Source organism: Cynocephalus volans, chromosome 6 (genome assembly GCF_027409185.1).
Source record: "Cynocephalus volans isolate mCynVol1 chromosome 6, mCynVol1.pri, whole genome shotgun sequence".
Classification (NCBI taxonomy): domain Eukaryota; kingdom Metazoa; phylum Chordata; class Mammalia; order Dermoptera; family Cynocephalidae; genus Cynocephalus; species Cynocephalus volans.
The window spans coordinates 151,667,272-151,692,604 of NC_084465.1; the positions used below are offsets into that span (position 1 = coordinate 151,667,272).

Below are 25,333 nucleotides of genomic sequence, written 5' to 3' on the forward strand. Positions count from 1 at the left end.
TTTCTTACAGGCCCTTCACCCATATCTATAAGAACCTATCAAACCACAACCCAAGAACTCTCAAACCATTTCTCTCTGAAACTTCAAAGACATTTATCTACTTTGAAAATGACCTCACAAGTAACAACTATTACCCATAAATGTCTATCTATAAGACTTGAAATCCTTAGCTACAAACTGCAGAATGTATTCAATTATGCACATATTTATATCTACTGAGGATACTGAAAAAAGAGAGGGAATTCTAATACAGTCTGAAGAGCAAGAAGAGATCTCTAAAGTTCCTGCAGAATGAAAGTGAGCTTAATAAATAATAACTACTGAAAGGAAGGACACAGAGATACAATCATGAAAAATAGGTATTATAAATATAGAGAAAGTGGAATTTTAAATATAACTAAAATACTGGAACACAGAATTGGCACTAGATGTCAGTTTGTATGAAACTTTCAGCTTCATTATGAGCAACTGTCCACACTAGAATAACATATTTTAGTATTCAAAGGTAAAAATAAATAGAATATTCAATGTATGTAACATTTTAAGTTTTCAGAGCATTTTCCTGATGAGAATAAAAAATATTTTTAAAAAATGAGGGAGGAAAGAATATCCACAAATGAGGCTCTTTTTTCCAAAACATTTATTAAACTCAGTATCATCGAGCATGCTTCAGTTTACACCAGGACTTCAGAAGTATGTTGGGCTATATGTACTCATCACCAAATACATTTGAAAACTGTGAAAAACTAGGGCAAAGGTCAAAAACCATCAGTAAGTCCTGGGGAGTACCAACAGTAAACACTTATGAACAGCTTCTAATATAGCGGACAATTCTACTGCCATGAGGATCTAAAATTACAAATCTGGACAAATTCAGCATGTCCAAAATGGAAAGCCCAAGCTCCTCAGCGTAGTGTGGAAGGAAGGCCTTTCAGGGTCCAGCCCTGCCTACTGACCCAGCCCCCTACCCACCTTGTCCTTTATCATCCAGAACCACACACCAACTTAGAGTTACCCACACAAAGCCATGTCACATCCTCTGCCAGTTAGACACAGGCTCTGTCAGTGCAGATACTATTCCCTCCGGGAATATCCCTGCCCCTCCACCTGCAGCTAAGCTGACTCAATCAACACCAGGGTCAAGGCTGAAACATCATCCCTCTCTCCCCACACTCCCCCAAACAAAACAAAACCCGCACACAACTGCATTAAATAACCCTTTCTGTCACTGGCGCCACATTCTGAGCATGACTCCATCATAACTCTTAGCATAAGTATGGCTTGGAATTATCATTGCTGTAAATTACAAAAGTAGTACCACATATGGTTATTAAAATTATTAAAGATGAGATAGTCTGTGCATAGGACCTAGTATTGTGCTTGTTATACATATGCCGAGCATATGTATGTACATATGCATTCAGTAATGCAGTACATATTCTATATCCTTCAGTTGCGGCATATTTGTTTCTGAAATTAATTTGAAGAGTATCATAAAGTAAGTTTTCAAAGTTTAGTTTTATGTAGACCTGGTTCATAAAAATACTTGAAGATAACAATATTCCTAGTCTGAGGTGTTTCTTAAATGTGATAGGGGTTAGGTTTTCAGTTCCATCCTGGCAGTCTAGATTATAAATCAATATTTTAAGCTGAGTGATTTAATCATTTTGAATCACGTAGGGAGCTGTGGAATCAGGTCTGGCCTAAAGGTTAGCTGTCATTTGTTTAACCCTGACATGTCAGGCATTGCTCTCAGACTTAAGTGTACAGTGTTGGATATTAAAATGTTCCTTTAAAAAAAGAAAAAGTCCTCCTTGGAACTTCTTTAATCTGCTAAATGGTATCTACAAAGAAGCCTTCATTTTTAATGGTGAGAAACAGAACACTCTCCCTGGGTTCATGGACAAGATAAAGCAACCTCACTATCATCACTGTATTTAGCATTGTGCTCAGATCCTAGCCAGTGGAAAAGGCATGAAGAAGGAACAAAAGGCATAAAGAGTGGAAAGGAAGAGAAAACTTATGATTTACAGAAAGCATTCAGAATGTCTATAATGGAAGAATCAGTAGTATCCAGTGTTAGGGAGGATGTGGAAAAAGGAACAGCCATATGTGCACCAGAAGACTTGTACGAGAATATGTATAACAGAGGTATTCATAGTGGGGCTGTGGTGGGGGCAGGTACAGGCAATAAGGACTAGACTGAAGAGAATTTGAAAACCATTAAAAAAAATTTTAAAAGACTGAAAATTAGTCTCCTTTTTATTATCACCATGTACTAGCAATTTCAAACAATGTCAATGATAAGACCCTTCCCCCAAAAGAATCCTTTTATTGGTCTACGTTCTAAACAAATTGTTAGGGCTACTGTCATATTTTAATTTCAATTTAATTTGAAATTAAAATTAGCATAGTTTCATTGCAAATGCATTAGTAAACATTACTTTTTACATGGAAATTAATTCTGAAAACTCTAGTTACAGAGTTGGCCCATGCCACCCATGGCCCACCAGCACATGTACTCAGCTACACAGATTCATGGTGAATCTAACGGTCCTAACTGTTCAGAAACATTCAAGCTTATCTAAGGTACCATTTGTTTCTCCAATCCCTGTGGTACTACGTATTCCACCAGTTTTACAGTAGATTTTAATGTTAAAATGACAGCACAGTGATTGCAATGATAAAGAAATACAACTTATCTGCATTCTGTCATTCTATGTGGACTTTTTATTTGTGCTTAAAATTTTTCAAATATGGGGACATCATCTGAAACTCATTACAATGATTTCTGAAGAAGTAACAAAGACTTTGCAATTCCTAGAATTTGTTGTTAAATGGGATTTTTATGAATCTCCAACAAAAGTATCTTTAAGACTTTTCCTAACTACTTACTCATATAGAGATTGTTTCTTTATGTAAAAGAAGTTTTTCAGAATTAAAATTGCTCTCTTGCTTAACCCATTCTTGCCATGTGACACCCTGGTTGTCATGGACTCTGTAGAGAATTCCCACCAAGAAGACGACCCTCACCAGATGTGTTCCCTAGACTTTGGATTTCCTGGCCTCTGAAACTTCCATGCCCAATGAGCTCACAAGAACAGCAATGAGATGCTGATCCTACAGACTGGATGAAATAGACAGAGTGGGAGCCCTTCCCAGCTCCTCCCAACTACTGCAGGAAGTTCCCAAGAAACCAATGGGAGAAGCAAATAAGTCCATTGAGAATTTTGAACCCTGGACATGTCTAAGTACAGAGCTGTAACAAAGAGAAGAAAGTGTGGCAGTGTCTGACAAGAGAAATAGATGACTGCTGCATTGTTTCTGTCAACACCTATGGCATAATATGTACAAAAGACTAACAGGAAGTTGGTGACATATAGCTTAAGGTGGGAAAGTTAAGCAAGAAGATAATTTTTAAAACATTGGTAAAATAAGCTAGTGGTTTTCAAAGTGTGGCCGTGGGACCAGCAGCATCAGCATCACCTGGAAATTTGTTAATAATTCATTATCTTGGACCCCACCCTAGACTCACTGAATCAGAAACCCTAGGAGTGGGGCCCAGCCAATTTGTTTGCACAAACCCTCCATATGATGCTGATGGATGCCAAAGTTTGAGAACTCCTGTGTGGTAGGCTGAAAATAGCACCCCAAAAGATATTCACATCTTAATTGCTGGAACCTAAAAATATTACCTTATTTGGAAAAGGGTCTTTGCAGATTGGATTAAAGATCCTGAGACAAGTGACTATCCTGAATTATCTGGATGGGTCCTAAATGTCATCACAGTAACCATGTAAGAGGGAGACGCAGGGGATTACACACACACAGGAGGAGGAGGCAGTGTGATCATCAAGGCAGAGCCTGGAGTGACGCAGCCACAAGCCAAGGAATGGCAGCAGCCACCAGAAGCCAGGTAAAAAAGAGGGATGAATTCTCCTTTAGACCCTGTGGAAAGAATGCAGGTGGCCTTGCTGGCACCTTGATTTCAGTCCAGTGAAACTGATTTTAAACTTCTGATCTTTAGAATTACGAGAAAATAAATTTCTGTTGTTTAAGCCACGAAGCTTGTGGTAATTTGTTACAGCAGCCACAGGAAACTATCACACACTAAAATAACAAATAAAGTACTATAGGTTAAAGTACTTAAAAATTTACTAGATTCCTATAAGAAAATATAACTTGCCATTATTTAAAAAAATTAAAATTATAAAACTGTCCTTTGTTGAAGTATAAACAAAAGATAGATTGACAGATCTGCCTATGCTGTCTATTGAACATGAATATATGGCATAGATAAATTCTAACAAAGTCATTGATACATTTGGAGATGGTTCAATAACAGGAACTGCAATGCTGTTATTTATTACTATGACAGACCAATATGTAGGCATACGTTTTTCACTTAAAAAAAAATTAAATATAACTAAAAACCATTAATCTCTTTCTTTTTTAATTTTTTATATTGTAATATTTATTTTATATTTAAATTGACATGATTAAATATTGGCAAGTCACTAATGGAAAACTTCCATTTAATTTATTTTCTGGTGATTATTATTATGTGTTTCCTGTCATAATCATTATTGAAAATAATTTTGTTGTATAGTAGGGTGGGATAAAAATTATCCATGCTGGGTATCAAATACATGAAGGTATGCCACTGATTTGAAATAGCCCCAAATAATAACATTCTAAATGTCTAAATGTCTTTTTTTATTCACTAGAATGAATTTAAAAAGTTGTGGCATACTCATACAACAGAATACTCAACAAAATGCACCATTGTCACACCCGACAGGTGGATCTCACAGACATAATAATCAGCAAAAGAAGCCAGAAACAAGAAACTGTATAATGTGTGTGACTCCATCTCTGTGAAGTTCAAGAACACAAAAAGCTAATCTATCCTGATGAATCAACAATAGGCAGGTGGGAAGGGTACAAGCAAGGCTTTGGGGGCACAGAAAATGTTCTATATCTTAATCTGGGTGGCAGTTACATAGGTTTATAGATACACAAGAATTTTTCAAACCTTCACTACATTTACACTCAAGTTTTTTAAAACGGTCTTCTCTGTCCACATCTGCACACAATTAACAGAAAGTGGAAACTGAGGTTCAAAGATATAAAATATGTATCCAAGATCATTAGTAGTTTAAAAAAAAAATGTTAGATATAGTTAAGAGTAGTTGACAAATAACAGTGCTGTGGTTTTTGACATTTCAAAATGTGATTACGTTCTGCTCCTTAATGTGAAAGACAGCTCGGTTGAGAGAGATTAATGGGAAGAAGAAGGTACAGTCAAGTACGTGAGCAGCAAACGGCTCTCAAAATTAAGCAGAGTATATAGGACCTGAGGAAGTATATCAGAAAAATAAATGTTGTGCTTTGAAAATTACTCTTTGCTGGCAAGTTGTCAAAATGTCCCAGAATGAAGCAGCAGTGCTTTGATGGGCTGCAAGTTTAAATTAGAGAGGACCACCAGCCTGGTGCATTGCAGCTCTGGTGTGAATAAAGTTGCATCCTCGATTCCCTTAAGAACCCATCTTTGTCTTTGATGGCATCCTGCCCTTGGCTGAGAACAGTCCACACATTCCAATAGCCCCAGGAGTTAATGCTTTTTGCCCAATGACGATATTAACTTGCCTGGGTTTAATCTGCAAAGATTGTCCCTTCTGCCTAATTCCCACCTAAGCAACACGAAAGGAAGGTGAACTGTGAAGGCACACACTGAATAGCAGATACTCAGTTCAGGAAGGAGCATTTCATCCTGTCTTTGGGGAGAGGGGCTCCTAAGTCAATCAGAGTCCAAAACACAGAATGGAACCTCAATTACCAAAGCAATTGCCAAAGAGGAGGGACTCCAAGAACTCATTTCTATGACACAACCTTTATAACCAGAAGCATCTAATAGTATATGAGGCCTTTAAAATCCCCCTCCCAGCATATCAGATAGGGAGTACAGAAGGAACAGAGGGGACAGAACATGAGGAGAGAATGAAAATAGGGAAAATGTACCAGACAACATAAAATATACACAAGGCAGTCACAGGGAAGAGAGAAAGGTGGGCAGATGTTAGGTTGGTTCAGGCCTTTGTGGAGTTCAATGAAAGAAAACCACCAAGGAGCATGTTACATACAGCAAGCTGTCCAACAAGGAGCCCCATCCCTCTGTAACCAGATCCCGGAGGAGGGTGGTAACAGTCAAGGGTGTCTTCAGTCCCAGATGCTTTCAGGAACAAGAAATTCAAAAACCATCTCATTTTTCCCAAAAACTTGCTACCTTAAAATCCTAACAAAGGCATTAATTCTCTCATTGCACAAAAAGGGGCCCCAAAGCAAAGGGCACATGTTCAAATGAAATATACTTCTGTGAGAGCTAACTATAACCTATTAGTCAACAAACGCAAGTAAGTTCTTATTACTCTTCCCAGTTTTTATAGAAGAAGAAAATTACGCATGCCTACATATGCATGTGGGTGTGGAAGGTTACGTGGCTTAGGGTGGGGGAAAGACAGTACTACAGTAGTACGGACACCACAAATAGAGTAACCAAGAGCAAGCGAGGAGAAGTAGACAGACGAGGCTGGAGGCGGGTGGAAAAATCATGCCTGGTCCAGTTCCCTCCATCAAGTTGACGTGCTGTGCATCATGACTTCCCAGGGCTTCTTTTGGTTGGTTGGTTTTTCACAGGTCTTAGGAAGTAAAGAAGCTACTTCCTATAAATGTTAGAGTATCAATAAGACAGCCCTAACATAGTTGGGGCATGTAAGGAGTTGACCAGATTTGTAGACAGATGCATTATTTTTGTGGGGAGAGGCCAAGTTGAAAAATGTATTTTGGCACAAATCTGAACCTTTGGGGACCGACCTAAGTTCCCGGAAGGGTAATACCAAGTTTTCTTTATTTTACAGATTTCTAAACTGAGAGCTTTACCCTATCCCACCCACAAAGTCATTACTCAAAATACATTAAAACCATAAAACATTCCATCATTTTACATATAAATGCAATCTGTACTTGCAAACAACCGTCTAGGGTCCAAACCAATGTGCTAAAAACTGCAACATTTCATGGTCATGTCGGAAATAAAAAGATGACAGCATTCCCAAGATGAGGCTTAAGTGGCAGGTTTTGTGCCAACAATAGGAATTCTAATGTGTAACAGCTAGCAGAACAGTTGAATAACTAAGTAATTTCCTGGGATAGTGGAAGAGAAAAGAGTGTGAATGGAGAATGAATGAATGAAGAAAGGGATATTCTGTGTTTTATACAACTTCTAACAAATATACAAATTCTAAATGACAGTCACTCTAGGTGACATATGTTTTTATAATCCTTTAAGCAAGGAAAAGGGAAGTCCATCTTTTGGCACCTGTCAGATATTTCTGTGGTGTCATTTGACACACTCCTCAGAGCTCATTCTGCAGTCAGCGAGAAGGCCAGGGGTCAACCAGCAAGAAAAACTTTGATTCAAAGGCCTAGAGTAGTGAGCACTAAGTCAGCTTCCACTCCACTCTGTTCTCTAGCACTGAAAAACCAGAATGAAGAACCAGAGCGTTATGGGGAACGTGCAGGTGTTTCTCTCCCACTTATTTGAGAGTCAGAACAGGGCAGGCTTCATGAATGTAACCCAACCAGGCATTAACATACAGTCCCACACTTGGTTTGTTTGTTTGTTTTGTTTTGTTTTTTAAATGATTACCACTGAGGGGATCTTAACCCTTGACTTGGTGTTGTCAGCACCATGCTCACTCAGTGAGCTAACCGGCCATCCCTATATGGGATCCAAACCCATGGCCTTGGTGTTATCAGCACCACACTCTCTCGAGTGAGCCATGGGCCGGCCCCACACACTTGGTTTTTAAAGCTCTGTTGTCAATGTCTTAAGATTCTCAATAATGTTTGAACAAAGAACCTTCCCTGCTCATTCATTCTGTACTGTGCCTGCAAATGATTAGCTGGTCCTGAGTAAGAGTCTCGTCTGTTCTTAGGTGCTAACTTTTCTCGCTGGCTCCTAATCAAATTCTTCCATACAATGACCTGTACTGAGCTTCTCTATGCTATAGGGGCCCACACTGGCTATTGCAAAAACCAGAGCAGGAGACTCCAAGTTCCTCTTCATTCTATACTCATAATACATTTCAGAATTTAAAATATATTGACAGCCTCCAGAACCATTTCTTATTATCTCTCCCTGGCTCCTCCCCACTCTCTTACCCCCAGTATTTGACAATGTATGTAGTGTATGAGATATTATGAAAACTGGGGAAGGGGGAAATTATCGTCTTTCCACCATTTAAAAAAAAAAAAAAAAAACCCTCCTAAAGTAGTCTAGTTCTTAAGGAGACACTGCTCTGTTCTTCCATGGTAGAAAGTGTCTGGAATCCCTGGCCAGTGTCTGTTGGTACTCTCTGAATTGATCAGACAATCCCTGTGAAGAGCCACGTCAGAAAGGCCTGTAACAGACCGGCCCCGTGGCTCACTTGGGAGAGTGCGGCGCTGGTAGCACAGAGGCTGCGGGTTCGGATCCTATATGGGGATGGCCGATGCCCTCACTGGCTGAGCGTGGTGCGGACCACACCGTGCCAAGGGTTGCAATCCCCTTACCAGTCAAAAAAAAAAAAAAAAAGGCCTGTAACATCTGAAAAATCTGTGGCACTATACAATCCAGAGACACCACGTGTACAAGTTATTCATAAAGCGACTAATTTTAGACTCAAGACAGTATTTCCTCTAAAGTGATTAAGTAAACATTTCTAAAACTAACAATTCTAGTGAAAATTTAGCACCCCAGGTACATTTTCAACTCCACAGTTTATTTTTGGTCAATTAATTATAGAATTTAGCATTAATTAATATTCACACAACATTAAATCAAGATCCTTTTGCCAAAAACAGGCCAAAATTATAGGCAATATATAAGGATAAGCGCTTATGAATTTAATATAGGAAAGTTTCAAGGCCTCAAAAACCAAAGAACACAGCACAGTTTGTTTGCATGGTAGCTTTTCTAAAAATTGAAAATTCACACAATGCCAGGCAAACATCAACTATCTAAATATTGTCAAGACTTCTTGAACACTAAAACCTCCTCTAAGATTATACTAGACTCCTGGGATGTTGAGCCAGTTGGTTAAGGAGCATTAAAAGAGATCAAGGCCCTGAGCACTTACTTTTCCTCTCTTGATAGTGTTTTTAAAATCATGAGAAATTATTAGAAATGTACAAAGTGCTAGGCAATGAACTATGAGAAGAGAAAATTCATTTGACATTAAATTACCTTTGGAAAAACTGGAAAACATTGTGCAGATTTATTATTTTTATTAAGAGTAATAAAGTTTATATTTAGGGACAATATACCAAAACTTGTAGAATTCTTTAGATGTGGAAGCTGCCAGTTAGTTGTTTCAAAGTATAGAATTTTATACCAAAGAGCTCTTTTATTAAAGCCCTCGTTATTCACGATAGATTCTGCTATCACCTACTAACATCTACTCCGGTCTCTGGTAGTATATTTGTATACTTTCCAATGTGCATGCCATTGGCAACAACTTGAAATAACATTAAATATATCAGCTAGGGCACGTGGCAAGAAGAATGAGAATCATTAAACTATCGAGTCTCAATAAATAAATAATCTACGTACCTAGGAAACCATTGAGGGAATGTGAAAGTTATTGATGGTTCTTGATTAGGAAGCCGCAGTTATGACTATTATCCTTGCTCCGTTACCCTAAGAAATGCTCTGCTGAGACACATACAGAAATTGTCACTATGTCACCATTCAGAACAACAGAAAGAGGCAGTGCTCATCAAAAATTGGGCAGGCATTATGGAAACAGAACCCGAATCAAACAAATGAATCATCGTGCAGACAATATTAACAGAAATCTAGCCCTAGAGGACAGGTGGGAGAAACCAAAGACTGCTACACATGGATTTGTGTTAATCATCAAAGAAAAAAAAAAGTGTGTGTATGCAAAGCATGAGTATGAGGAAAATTCTCAGGAATCAGTATGAGCATGGCTGAACGATGTTCATTCACTAAAGAATATTTATGGAGTTTCTAGAGAATGCTAACCATGTTAGAAGTTATGTTTTTTTGAAAATGTTGATGGTGGCATTTTCTTTTATTGTAGTTCATAATCTTTATTGGTTCTGAGCAGAATGAAACTGCTGAACACTGTAAATATATGATTAGCTAGCAGGTATCTTCTAAGTTTTACAGGGCATGAAACCCAACAGAACATTTAGAAAATACCCAAAGCTTTGATTCCTGAAAATATACAAGATTTATCTACATCTGCAAATTCAACTCACTTGGGGTGTATGGAGCAGGGTGTGTGTGTTGGGGGCGGGGGGATGACAAACTTAGAAATTGCTGGAAATTTTCCATTCCCTGAACAATTTAGGGGAGCCGAAATCAGTCTATTTTCCACGATGCTTGCCACACTTGGTCCCAAAGTGGAGAAAAATTGTGCACCTAGAATTAGGCAGAATAAGGACCGGTTTATTATTATATTCACTAATGCTTTAATGCTTGCATAAAGTAAAAATCTGTGGTGGCTGGTAAAATTATAGCTTTCAAAGGTATCCCATGTTTACTAGCTACATATAAAACATAAGGTAATACACATATGAATAAATGTTTTCCATCACAATTCTGTTACCTATAGTAAGACATTCTAGAAACAAAACCTTGCCTAACAGCTATATTGGTTAACTGTTAAACAACTGTAGTCCTCAACCTAAAAATAGAAAGGAAGTCAGTCAAAATATAAAATTGTTCTGAAAATATAAAAAATTTTATAAGAAAGCATAATTCTTACAGAGGCATTACCTAATCAAGCATTATCTGAACAAAACTGGAAGGCAGAACAGACGAAAAACCAAACCAGCAAAAGGAACATAGAAGAATTCATGTACTGAAGAAGGCAAGAGAGGAACCATAACGGGTAATTTCAGGTTTTTTTTAATGCCTCTCAAATTTAATTTCAAATATGGCCAGAAATATTAACATGGCAAATCACAAGATTAATACCATTTTAGAACTCCTTCCTTCTGAACTTCTAGTAAGGCAAATCAGAATAAAATTATAAAAAGTCCAGAGAAAAATCTGTATCTTTGATCAACCATGCTGTGAATTAAACGTCCCGCCAAACAAATTGAGGGCTTCATCCCCAATGTGACAATGTTAAGAAGGTGGGAAATTCTATTGTGCTAATTGAAAGGCGGGGCCTTAAAGAGGTGATTGGATTGTGAGGACCATGCCCAAGTAGATGGATTAGTAAGTTGATGGTTTAATGGTGCTCATGGGCATCGTTCTAGGGGCTTTAAAAGGAGAGTGCATGAGAAGCTCTCTCTCTCAGCTTCTGCCATATTCACCATGTGACACTACACACCAACAAGGCTCTCACCAGATGTGTTCCCTGGACTTCAGATTTCCCAGCCTCTGAAACAGTAAGCAATAAATTTTGTTTTCTGGGCCCTGCAGCTACTGCCGTTGCTGCAGAGAAACTGTTGGAGCTGGCAGCCTAGGAATGAACCTCCTCTTAGCCTCCTAGCTCACCTGGCCAGAATCCTTGGATGAATCTGTGGGACCCTTCCTCCTAGCCCTGTGGTTTGTTTGGTTCCAAACCAAAGAGGATGGACAAAGATTCTCAGGACCTGCTAGAGTCATCCCTGGTGACATCAGGCACTGGCAGCCTCTCAGAGGATGAGGAGTCACTGGCAGCGTAGAAGTGAGCCTCCTCCCAGGCCTTGGGCACCATCCCGAAGTGGAGAAGCTCCTCCAGGTTCACCAAGAGGAAGAAGTTCGATGATGAGTTGGTGGAGAGCAGCCTGAAGAAGTCCTCTACCCGGGTGAAGGGGGCCAGTGGGGTGGTACCAGGGCTCTGTTTGGGTAGTGAACCCTCTTCCAGTGAGAAGAAGAAGGTATCCAAGGTCCCCCAGCCCAGTCCCAGCCCTCAGACTCATCAAGCATAAAAGAAGAGCAAATAGCCACTTCAGGTGACCAAAGATCTGGGCCACTGGAAGCCTATGGATAACCTCCTGCTCATCATTGCTGTGCTGCAGACCAACAACCTGACATCTGTCCACTTGGGCGTGAAGTTTCAGCTGCTGCTTCACCCTTCAGGAAGTTCAGGAGTGCTGGTACGCCTTGCTCTATGATCCTGTCATCTCCAAGCTAGCCTGCCAGACCACGAGGCAGCTGAACCCAAAGGCCATTGAAGCCATCCAGAGCAAGGCCCTGTTTAGCAAGGCTAAGGAACAGCTGTTGAGCAAAGTGGGATCGACCAGCCAGACCACCTTGGAGACCTTCCAGGACCTGCTGCAAAGACACCCCAATGGCCTTCTACCTGGCCAGTACTGACAAGGCTCTACAGGTCCACTGGCAGCTCATAAGGAACTACTACCTGCTGGAAAATCAGACAGTGCAGCCACTGCCCAAGGTAGACCAAGTGCTGAACTTCTCTGATGCAGAGGACCTGATTGATGACAGCAAGCTCAAGGACATGCAGGATGAGGTCCTGGAACATGAGCTGACAGTGTCTGACTAACACCAGAAGTGAAAGATTCAGTAGCTGCAACAGGAACTCCATAAGTGGCAGGTGCTAGTAGACCGCGTCACAGGCATGAGCTCCCCTGACTTCAACAACCAAATGCTGGCAGTGCTGCAGGGCCACAAGGTGCGATACCTAACGTGCTCGTGTGAGATCACCCTGGGCAGCAAAACCAAGGATAACCAGATTGACATGGACCTGTCTCTGGAGGGTCTGGCCTGGAAGATCTCTCAGAAGCAATGGATCACCAAGCTGAAGAACAACGGTGACTTCTTCATTGCCAGTGAGGGCCAGTGGTTCAGCTCCATCAATGGACGGCCTGTGCTGTGTGGCTCCAAATGGTGCCTCAACAACAACTCCATGGTGGAGACTGCCAGCCTGCAACTCATCTTCCTCATCAACCAGGAACCCCTGACCTCATCCAGGCTGAGGCTGCCAAGATCACACCACAGTAAGAAGTGGTAGCAGGACCCGTGGGATCTTTCTGGTCTCAGTTTTCCCTGCCATTCCAGCCCCTTGAGCTGGAAACTCAGGCTCATGGAAAAACCTTCTGCCCAGAGTGGGCAGCAGGAGGCCCAACTGTTGGCCCATTGATTTGAGCCTTTGAGGGAGGGCTGGGGCTGGCCATCAGGAAGCCCGCAGAGGCCAGGACCCTCGGGCTTTCTAAAGCCAGAGCCACAGTCTCTCCCTCTCCTCCCCCCAGATTGCCACCTTCACTCCTGTGTTTCAGGCTGTTTAGCTTCAGACTTCTCTTTATTGTTTTTCTTTTGCAAATAAAAAGCACCAAGTTCCCCCAAAATAAATGAAAATAAATGCTATTTCCTTTACAAATTACCCAGTTTCAGGTATTTTGTTAAAAGCAACAGAAATGGACAAATCACAAGAATCTCACCACTCCCAAGGTTCCATACACAATCTTTTTTTATAACGGAACAATGAAAACAAGTTGAAAACTGATAAATTTATTTTAACCCACGTACATGACAACAGAAAACAAGTTTGATGCATTTAGAATAAAGTAGTTCAAATACAGTTTGCGTCTATAAACATGGTGTGTAAGCCGTACATGAACATAGCTATAGGCTAGAAATATGTATACAGGCATATAATCTTATGTATATGCCCAAGTGTTCTAAAGTTGTGTTTAAAATGCAAATATATATACACACACCTTAAAAACAATTTTAACAATAAATCCTCTTTCAAGGATACCCCACAGTACTTAAATATATATACATTTTCTCTATCAGTTACAGAGATATTATTCCTTAGAAAGAAACAACCATAATTTAAAAAGGAAAAAAAAGCCAAACACAATGGAAGGTTAAAAATTTAGTTTCCAGATCTTTACTCACTTATTCCAAATGATCGTTGTGGATCTATAAAATGATCATATGGATCTGTAACAATGACAGCAGTGTGAGGGGCACTATGCTGGGTGCCCTCCTATATGCACTGTCCTAGCTCAGCTCCTCAGGAGTTTTGCACGACCTTGGGGAAGTCATGTGAAACTCTGATGATTAATTTCCTTATCAGGAAAACTGGGGCAGCAATCCCTACCCCTAGAGGGCAGTAATGAGGTTTTATGAGATGACAGATGCAGAACACTTCTTAGTGCTGGTGTATAGTACTGGACACAATGAATGGAAACTATTATTGCGAGTCACTATAGCAATGCAGCAAGGATTATTCTCACCATGGGAAAAATGAGGGTATGAGAACTTAAGTTATTTCCCTGTGAAACGATTGAGCAATTGCGGGCTAGAAAACAGTCCAAGTAGAGATGATAAAGTACGTGAATAGCCAATCAAGAGAACAATACTAGTTAATTTTTAATAGAAATTAAATTTAATTAACCTTTTTTTAAAGTTCATGTACATAATTCTCCAACCAGCTATACAAAACTTAAACCTACACAGGTGACCATAAATCAACCAAAGCTACCAACAGTCCAAATATTAATAAATATTTCTACTTAAAGTCCAACATACAAAATAACTTTTTCCCCAAATCTGAAGGCATGCTCAGAACCAGTCTACAATTGTTCAATCGTTTCAAGTCAAAGCATTAACACATAAATGTATTTTTGCACTTTTATAAAAATATATCAAAACATAGTAAAGTGAACAATAAATCAAAAGCAAATTTGCCTCCTGATCAACACGTGTGCACACACACACTCTGTTGGCCACCTGCTTTCTTTTTGATTCATAACTTAGTTTCACCTTTCTTAGGTCTAGTCTGTGAAATGCAAAGATGCATAAATCCTTATTTTCATCAAAAAGCAGCCCCAAAACATTTTTATTGCTTGAAATTTGAGCCCAACAAAACCTGTGCAAACACAAAGTATATCTGGAAGGAATAATAGAGCTATACATCATAAATACATACCAGTAGCGCAATGTTAAAATCATTAAGTTTTATTTAATTACCAGCCACTCTCTGAAATGCACATGGTCTAGGATACAATTAATCATAATTATTCAACCCCACAGCAATCGCAAGCACCTCGCAGCATCAAGAGGATTAGCAAATGTGTGGCCTTCTTAGTTTTTCTGCCTATTATAAGAACAAAAAGAGAATTCAGACAATATGACACCACAAGAAAAGGGCAAACAAATTCATTTCCTGTAGAATAAAAAAAGGCTTAAATACAGTTTTCTGTCCAATATTCTCTGGGGATCAGCTTCCAAGTTTCTGAGTTTACAGAAGAAACCATTTAGGGTCAATGTGCAAAAACCATTTTGCATCTTTATCTGAAAGCTTTGTTAATTTTTATTTTAAATTTGTTTTTTAAAGTTATGATGCATCACAAGCTGTAGATTTATATTGCCAAGCTCTATTGGTCAGCAAATCCTTTTACGAACATATTTATCAAGTTACTAAAACTATAGCAATCACCAAGAATGTACCGCTAGTTCATCCTCTTAGGAAAAGTTTATAAACACAGAAACATGAGAACATGTATCCTCACACATATATGTATGCTGTGTGCTGGATCTAGCTTTCAAAGGCAAACAGATAAATTGAGGAAAAGGAAAATAATGTTTTCCAACTTTAAAAATTTGTTCCTTCTTGGAAGGGATGATCATGATATTTTTAGTGGTCATTTGAGTTACGTCCTTTTGCTCCGATGCATGGGACAGAAGGACTAATTCTCTCACAGGAAAGAGCAGGAACCCTGGGAAATTATTTCAGAGCTGGCTCTGAAGAACAGCTAATAGGAGCTGAAGTTCCAGAGACTGCAAGTTTGGGAATATTTCAAACAATGAGAAGTCAGAAGACTAAAAGAAGTTCTCTAACAATAAGCAGTCAGAAGACTAAGAGAAAAAAGGAATAAAAATCATAAATGCACAAGAAAATTGGGGTAGGAGAAAAGAAAAGTTCAAGGATAACAAAATTCATTAAGAATGATAAACAGTTTATTAACAAGTTATCTAATTGTATACGGATCATTTCTTTCTTTAAATCATACTCTAAATGTCTAACAAAGATTTAAAACATTTTTAACACTGGTTGATATTTTTGCTTAACTTTCTAAATTAAAAACTTTTTAAAAGTTTATTTCAATTTGTCTATAAATAACCTAGTAATTTGGTCCACAAGACCATAATCAACTAATTGTTTGTCAAACTGAAAGCAAAACACATAAGGGTTGGGGAGAGGGGGAAGGGGTGGACAGCTTTCATAGGACTGGTTTTGTAAATGTAAAATCACAAAAGAAACAGCCACCCTCAAAGAATAAAGGACTATACTCCAGGGACTAAGAAAGCCTAGAGAGATCAAAATTATAGATTTTGAATTTTTATTTTTTAAACTTTTTAATTTCTTAGTTTAGGTAAAATTGTGAGATATAAAACTTAAAAGAAATGCAATTTGGTTTGAAATTTAAAATGGAAAACATTTTAAAGTACTAGCTACAGCCTCTCTATAGATATTGGCACTCAGCTATATTCTCTGGTGCAAAAATTACATTATTACAACCAAAGAACCTCAAAACTATGACTCTTCTAAATTATAATCACAGAGCTAAGAAAAGAAGAAAAAGGCACAAATTCTCTACCACTTCCTCTAAAATTCAGACTTCTTAACCTGCATTTTAAAATGTTAAGAACTTAACACAAAATTGTATTTGTTTATCGAGTATTCAACAATCCACTAACAATGACCTATAAACAAAGAATCAGAATAAAATCAAAAGTCTTTTAACCTAAGACCTCCCTACATTAGAAGATGCACAGGTGTCCAAGCTCTTTAGAAATTCTTCTTAGCGTTGCTTGAAAATTCAGTGACTGCTGTAAAAACTGAAATATATTCCTTTCCCACCCCGCTTCAAATAGCTTTTCTCAACTCTTGGTGACATCAGTGGCACCTTGCACCAGCGAATCCAGCATGTGAGAACACTTCCATAACAGTTACAAAGTAAGTCACAATTAGTGTAAAAATGAGAAAGTGACATCTCCAAAAAGAAATAATAGCACTCTGGTAAATGCTTATGAATCCATTTTAAAAGAAAATGGACCCAAAAAAGAAAGGACCCAAAATGAACCAAACGTCTGTTTAAGTTAGTAAACAGATGAGCCACTTTCAACACTTCAAGAGTCTTTTTAGCTATGACATCATTCCCAACTGATACACATCGAAGATCACGTCCACTTTCATCAGCTGCACATTTCTGTTAGGCAGAGGCATTTGCTTTTCTAACCCACTGGATCCATACAAACCTCTCCCTCCACACACAGCCACACCGTTCCCACCCCAGTGCTGAGGCAGTATTTAAGGTCAACCACAATATGATCTCACCTCCCTTCTGGTTTCACCTGCTACCACTTCCCTAAAGTTTCTTCATTGTCCCCAGAGCACACTTCATCATTCCTATAACTTAGCTTTCACCCACGCCCCATGCACCCCACTGGATGTTCTAGTCCACCAATACACACCTAAAAGTTCTTACGGTCTAGTTCAACTCCACACCTCCTAGAAGGCTTTGCTCTTCTTTCCAACTACAAACATGACCCTGGCACCTATAAAGTTTATGGGCACTCAAATATTTATTGAATGAATGAATGGTTTGAATACCCTGAATTTCATTGCATGGACTTAAAATGTGTTATTTGCCAACTTTTCTTTTTTAATTTTTATTTTAACTACCACCATGAGATTCAGAATATCTAGCATCTCGTTTCACATATTGCCAAATCTCTCTCCTGTGACTCTCACATTGTTAAAGAAACAGTAGGAGGCTTGGAATATAAACAGCATTTTAGAATCATCTTGTTTAACTACCCATTAAAAATCTTTGAATGCCCTCTACAATATTTCTGCCACACACCCTCTACCTGAAGCCCATTCCTCCCAGACAGCCTACAGCAATCTCTGAGAACTCAACTTTAGGAAACTCCTCCTGATCCTGGATCCCTGGCCTTCTCCCTGACATTGAATAGTACAAGCCCACCTCTCTTTCTACATGATAGCAGAATGAATTTCAAGGTTCATTCATTTGAAAAACACATACTGAACACCTGCTATGAATTCCTACCCCCATCCCAGGTACCAGGGATATAAAGAACACACACACACATCCCCCTCCCTACCTGAGGTCCTCTTATCATGGAGTTAAAAATAAGTAGCAATGGAGACTTTGCTCAGATAACCACCCACAGGACACATCCCAGCTCATTGAACTCAGGAACATGTTATGATCTCACCTCCCTTTGTTATCTTGGCTACTTGCTCCTCATTGCCACCAACTTATTCAAGAAAACATCTCCTGCCTAACAACCAAGATATTCGACAGCCAAAGCAGCTGAACTCATGCCTATTTGTGATCCCAGAGTCCATTCGTATTTTCATGCTTCTTTTCCAAAAGGTCCAAATTCACTGTCACAGTAAAGCAAGAGGTTTTCATGACACACAAATTCTCTCTCTCCCCTTGCATCTGCCATCTGAACCAGGATGAGAACCCATTCTGCAAACAAAACATTTCACAGAACCCTAATTCATAAAAGAGCACAAAGCAATATTAGCATAAATTTATCTTTTAATCTGGAATGTACACCATTTCTTAATAAAAAGGCAATTGGATAAAACAATGAGGCTATTTGATAAATAAAACAGTAACTCAAAGCTGGGATTGAACATTAGATCAACCTCAGAATCCAATTTGTTTCTGCATCTCTGTTCTGCTTACACAGTATCAGCTTAAAACTCTCATAGATAAGCAGATAAAAAGTTCACCTTGCAATTTTAGGAAAATCTTTAATTCAACTGACTCAAAAGCTTGAAAGAGAAGTGGGAAATTTCTGATTCAAAATTGAATCAATGACAATGAACTAGCTCTCATTCCTTATGAAAACTGCACTCAAGTCTTAGAATCAGCAAAAAAATGAACAAACTAACAAAAAGCTATCTAGATCTTGCCACATGTGTTCCTTCGTTATCACACAACTGAAGCACCTAGAACTTTCCTGGCATTTAACTGGGCATGGTGTGCAAGTGCTAGCATGGGCTACAGAATGGTACACCTTTACCAGAGTGGACCAGGGAGAAGCTCTGCCTGTCTCAGCAATGATACATAGACATCTTCTTTGAAGAGAGAAGGCAACAGAAACCCACTCTATTCTCAGGTTTGCTCAGAAAAAGATGTAATCCGGCAGGACACATGAAAGAATTAGTAGTTTCCAACCTTGAACACCGGAACGTGACATATTTGCAACATTCCTAGCATTTCAAGAACACCCTTAAAAACTCCTCAAACAGAACCCACACACCACAATTAAACACCATGAACTGAAACGAACAGGACCTTTACCTTCACACCTCTTACAAAAATCATTTCATTGATTATACTTTATACACTATATACTTTACACACTATACTTTCTAAAGGAACATGCATATTATGTCATTATTCTCTAGAGGTTTTCATGAAAGACTATTCCAATAAACACAAATGTAATCATATTATGCACAGATTTTACAATCTTTTAAAATGTCAGATTTTTCTCTTACTAAACCTGCTTCACAATACTAAAACTGAAAAAAGATTGTGTACCCAAATATATTTTCATTTAAAATGCATGTAGACAAAATAAGTACCCAAACCATGGTGCTCAAGTTTGTATAACATTCTGTGCAAGTTGAAGAAAACACACTTCTCAATCAATACATAAATTTCAATCATTTATTTTAATCACTCTTTACTTTTCACACATTTCTTAACATTCAATAGAAGAACCAGGTACTCCTAAATGTGGCCATTCCTATACTTGATTTTAATTAGAGAATTTTATTTACACCAAATAAAGCTTGTATTACATCTGACCATATTCCTTGATAAAACAAAGAATAGGACTCCTCTAAACAGGGTAATACTACACATGGATTAGAAAGACACAGTTATAAAACTTAACTTGGAAAACATTCCAGGAACAGAAATTCAAAATCATCATTTATTGAGGAAATTAATTTTTTTGTGATTTATATATTTTGCATAAATTTTATATAAATATTAGTTTTGGATTTGAAGACTGATGCTGGTTTAAATTAAAACCCAAAGCCTCAAGACATCATGAATTAACATATAAAGAGACATGAAATAAGCAATTTATGTGTTTGAAAGGAAATATGTGTGTCCTTCTTTGAAATTTCTGAAAATAATTCTACATAAGAACTTTCACCTGAAAAGTTAGCCATTTCAATGGCTACAAAAAGATGGGTTAAACAATATTTGTCACAAGAAGTTTTTCTTTCCTCTTCTATGGGGAGAAATTCACTTCAGAGATAAAAATGAATTTGTATTTGTAAGCAAGATATCAATTACAATCAGGCCCATCAGGCTACATAAAAACACTGAAAAATATAAGAATGAAAGAATCTATTGGACAAACTTCAGCCAATCATTTTCAGTTTCTACCACAAAAACAAGAAGCTTTTGGGAAAACAGTATTATTTTGTGAGGACAAAATCTATGACAGACCAGTAATAGAGCTGTCTAAAGTAATGGCATTGTTTAATGACTAACATTGCCTGGGTTTTGTTTTAGTGCCCAGGGCACATTCCATATTAATATTATTTCTTATAATCTTCTGAAAATGATAACAGCAAAGAATGTGAATTGAGCCTTTTCAGGAGTTTTTTTTTTTTTTTTTCACGTATTTCATTTTTCCTGACAAATGGACTGAGGAGTTTTCCCCTTCTCTGGCCCTTTAGCCATGCATGAGAAGTTTAAGAGTTTGCAGGTCTCATAAGAAACTTCAGTGTTTCTGGACCCTGAGGGCAGAGTAAGAAAAGTGATGAAATAGCAAAAATCCACCCTGTGAGTGCTCTACAAAGACACAGAAGCATGTGGGAATATAAGTTGGGCTTCAACAGCCCGACAGTGAAAACTGACACTTTCACGCGGCTGTGTTGTTAACACATACGGTAGAAGCCCACAGAATACCACCAAAGATGTTCCCGCATGGGAAGGAACCGCATTTTGCCATGTCTGACAACATCTATTTATAGCAGACCTGATTTCTCCAGACACATGATTATTTATGTACATTAGATCTGCATTATTTAACAGTACTACTAAACCAAGACGGGAATTTTCTACTCATCTTTTAATAGGCCATCAAACTCTTTCCCCCCTAAATAATTATGTTCTGTTTTAAACAATTCAAGTATTCAACTTTGATTGAAAATAAGGCATTTGAATTTAAAAACCTGTGGACCAGAGTGTTTTACCACCTTAACAAAACAAGTGTTTAAAAGGAAGACTAAGAGACTACATTCCCACAGTTAACCAAAAATAGGTTTAAGACATTTTTAACTGGGAATAAATAAAAATAAATAGAAAATAAATTTTTTAAAAATTTTTTTTTAATATTTACTTGTACATATTTGTGGGGTACAGTGTGTTGTTTCAATACATACATATACCTGCACAATGATTCACTTAGGATAGAGCATAGTTTTGTACCCGTTAGTCCACCACTTCTCCTCCCCCCCGCCTGCCTCCCCTCCCAGTTTTTTTTTCTCCAAATCTACTCTCAACTTCTATGAGAACCACTTTTTTTTTAGATTCCCCATAAAATTGAGACCATGCAATATTTATCTTTCTGTGCCTGACTTACTTCACTTAACATGATTGTTTCCAGTTCCACCTATGCTGCTGCAAATGAGAGAATGTCACTTTTTAATAGCTGAATAATATTCCGTTGTGTATATATACTACAGTTTTTTTAAATACACTCTTCCACTGATGGACACTCAGGTTGATTCCATTTCTTAGCTACTGTGAATACTGCTTTGATGAACATGGGAGTGCAGGTGTCTTTTTGATATACTGATTTCATTTCTTTTGAGTATATGATCAGTAGTGGGATAGCTAGGTCATAAGGTAGATCTATCTTATTTTAAATTTTAATTTAAAAAATTTTTTAAATTTTATTTATTTAAAATAAAATTTTAACGTTATTTACTTAAAAAAAAAAAAAAAAAAAAAAAAAAAAAACTTTTAACTGGCTACATCTTAGCAAAAGTAATATTTCAATCCATTCTTCAGCCCCCGAAATCCACACTCTACCTCCTGCCTGTGGGCCTGTGTAACAACCGCAGCCCTCATTCCTCAGTCCTTGCTGCGTGGCCCTTACACATGCTGTCTGGCCCATGTAACTTGCTCATAGTCACGTGCACATTATTTTCTGTTATCTCCCAAGGAGAGTGTGCAGTCCTTCAGTGAAAAACTGTTTCATGACTATTTGTATCTCTTGCAATAATGTTTGTGCCCCTCTCTTTTTATGCAGGAAAATGTGTGTAAAAAGGTAAAAAGCCCTTTCTGTTGGGAAAGTAGCAGCTAGAATATGAGCTGCAGCTTTTACATATTAAGCTTGCTATTCTGACCTTTGTCCCACAGCTGTGAGGAAAGAAGGGCTTTTTGAAAGGAAACTGCATAGAAGCCACAAAGAAAAGGATCTGTTGTGACTAAGGGCAGAATCTTCTCAAACAGCTTCATTTCTGCTCAAAGGTACAAAACTGGAATAAACAGCCCCTGTTCAAGTACCCACCACAGAAACAGAGTGAGTCATGTCACCCCAGGGTCAGGTGAGACCTCTGAGATGTCTCAGATCCTTGGTGCACCCAGAGGCCAACGTAGCCAGCAAGACCCCATGAAGAGTGCTGAGCCCAGAACCCGCCTCCCCTCCAAAGGCCGACCCAAAAGTAGGCTGGAGAAGGACAGAAGGACACAGGTCTTTATCACACTCACTCCTCCAGGCCTCTCTGCAGATAGAAGTATGATGGCTGAAAAGCTGAAATGCTGACACCCTGCCCTGCACAGGCCCCTGTGGGAAGCAGGTACCCAAAGAGACCCCCAGAGCAGCAGCTGCTCACCCTGCCCTGATGTCGACCAGGTGACGGCTCCGGGGCTGCATCCCCCAGAGCACCACATCCCACCGCAGTGAGGAGAGGCTCCAGGCAGGCTCTGATAAAACTCCCACAAAGCATTATCCCAAATGCAACCCAGGTCACACTCCTGAGGAAACTACCTTCTCAGGGTTCAAGATGGGGGTTTGGGTCATCAGATTTCAATAAGCACATGTCAACAGCTGTAAGCTCTGGGCTGCAAAAATATATGAGAGTGAGGGAAGGTGACCTCTCATGAGTCCTCAGCTCTTGGCCATGCTCAGCCATTTAGATTCCACGGAGATCTTACTGCATATTACTGAATTTGAGGAATTGATAAGAACTGTGTCAATGGTTCCTGATGCTGTCAAGAGTCTAAAACACACAAAGACAAACAAAAACTCCGGTGTGCCTTGTGGATTCTGTTACCACAGCTTATTCTCATTTCAGGTTCTGACTGTAGAAAGAAAAGCTAATAGCTTTAGACAGTGCTTCATATGCAAATATTTTACACTTCTCTAAGTAACTCTTCTGAGAAGAGCAGGCAGGAATTACTTTTCTCAAATAACAAGACTAGGCAACTGAACATCAGAAAGAGGCCTAAACAATAAATTTACTGCGCATTACTGGTTATGTAACTGACAAATTTCTTGGGGTAAACCTGGGTTGCTAGTGAGACCCAATTCAGGGTGACCCTTTCCAGGTGCAGACCCATAACAGACGTCTGTGCTGTGTTCTTAGAGACTCGGACACAGATGGCTCTAGTCTAAGCATTCAAGGTGACACTATATAGCTAGAAAAATACCAGCTTAGTTATTGCCCATTAATGAGACCTAAGTAGAGGGTTTAACTTCAAATTTTGAAAACAATGGAATTATTTGAGTGAAGACTCAAAGAAAGATTAAAAGCCAGCTTCACCAGAGCCCCATCTTGATTTGAGGATAGATTCAAGCCTATGTCAGGACAGATGGTAAAATTTTGTCTGATCAATATTATCTTTTAAAATATGTTCAAACTGCCCAGTACTGGAAAGACTGCTTTTAGTTTGGCTGCCTAAAACATGAAGTAGCTGACTTGAGTTTAAGGGTCATCACAGACCACCTCCTCCTTCCTCCCCCCGCCAAAAAAGAGAAGAACCTGTAAACATTGTAATTACATTCAGTGAAGCAAGATGCTGACACTAGATGGCTAGGAGCTGAGACCAAGGGAAGAACAGACTCCCACCCCGCATTTAATACTCACTCTCAGATGTGTCCATCAAGTACAATGGCAGGTGCACTGGCAACCCTTTTGAGATCACTCTCTTTATGTTTGTATACTTCTCTCTCTCTCCTGCTGTGTGTGGGGAAATGTCCTGTTGGTCTGCTTCTCTCTCTCCCCCTCCCTTTTTCCCTGACTCTTGGCCTTGAACTCTGTTTTTAATCTCTCTCTCTTTCTGGGGAGTGCAGGAGATAAAAACAGAGACAAAACAAAAAATATAAGTGGAGATTGTTCTGTGACTAACTCAGAACTCTACACTTTGGCCGTATACATTTTCTGAAACCATGCACAGAGCATATAGTATTTCTGTTATGACTAAAATATAAAATCATTTAGAAAAATCTGACTGGTTTGAGGACCCTAACTCATATTGGATACAAACATGTGAAAATTAGCCAAGGAAATGACAAAACACATGAGAAGAACATGGTTATGATTCTCGTCTAACACACTTGCAACCACTGTAATTTCAGGACAAGCTTTTGAAAACAGTTCCTTCTTTCTAACAACACCCAAAAAGATAAATGATAAAATGTGCACATCCAAAGTGAACTGGCATAACCACTGCAGTCAACACCTAAACACATTTATAAAGCCTAAGCAATTGTTTTCCAGACTTTCCAGGTTCAGAGAAGGACATGTCACCTTCTCTTGGCCATATTTTCATAAGACTCCACTTTAGAAGCAAAAAGTTCTTTTGAATTCTATTGACCTGAGGGGCTGGCTGGTTAGAACACAGTGTGATAACACAGCTGCCTCCCCACCCCCACCCCGTCAAAAAAAAAAAAACCCAACCAAAAAAGAAAGCTCAGATTTACAAAAAAAAAGGGATTCTATTGATACAAGGTACCCATCTATTATAGATTGAATTGTGTCCCCCAAAAAAGACATATGTATCCTAACCCCCAGTACATCAGAATGTGAGCTAATTTGAAAATAGGATCTTTACAGAGGTGATTAAGTTAAAATGAGGTCTACAGGGTGTGCCCTAATCCAATATAAATGATGCCCTTATAAAAGGGGGAAATTTGAATAGAGACACAAAGGGAAAATGATGTGAAGACAGGCAGGGAGAATGCCATGTCAACATGGACAGCTGGACTGATGTGTCCACA

General features: G+C 38.8%; 1 protein-coding gene and 1 pseudogene across 17 annotated transcripts in view; one reads left to right on the forward strand and one right to left on the reverse strand.

Moving 5' to 3' along the window:
- Window positions 1–25,333, reverse strand: part of PARD3 (par-3 family cell polarity regulator) — a 635,972-nt gene that overhangs the window by 452,451 nt on the left and 158,188 nt on the right. The gene's annotated exons all lie outside the window — the stretch shown is intronic.
- LOC134381226 (microspherule protein 1-like) lies at window positions 11,653–13,024 on the forward strand (annotated as a pseudogene).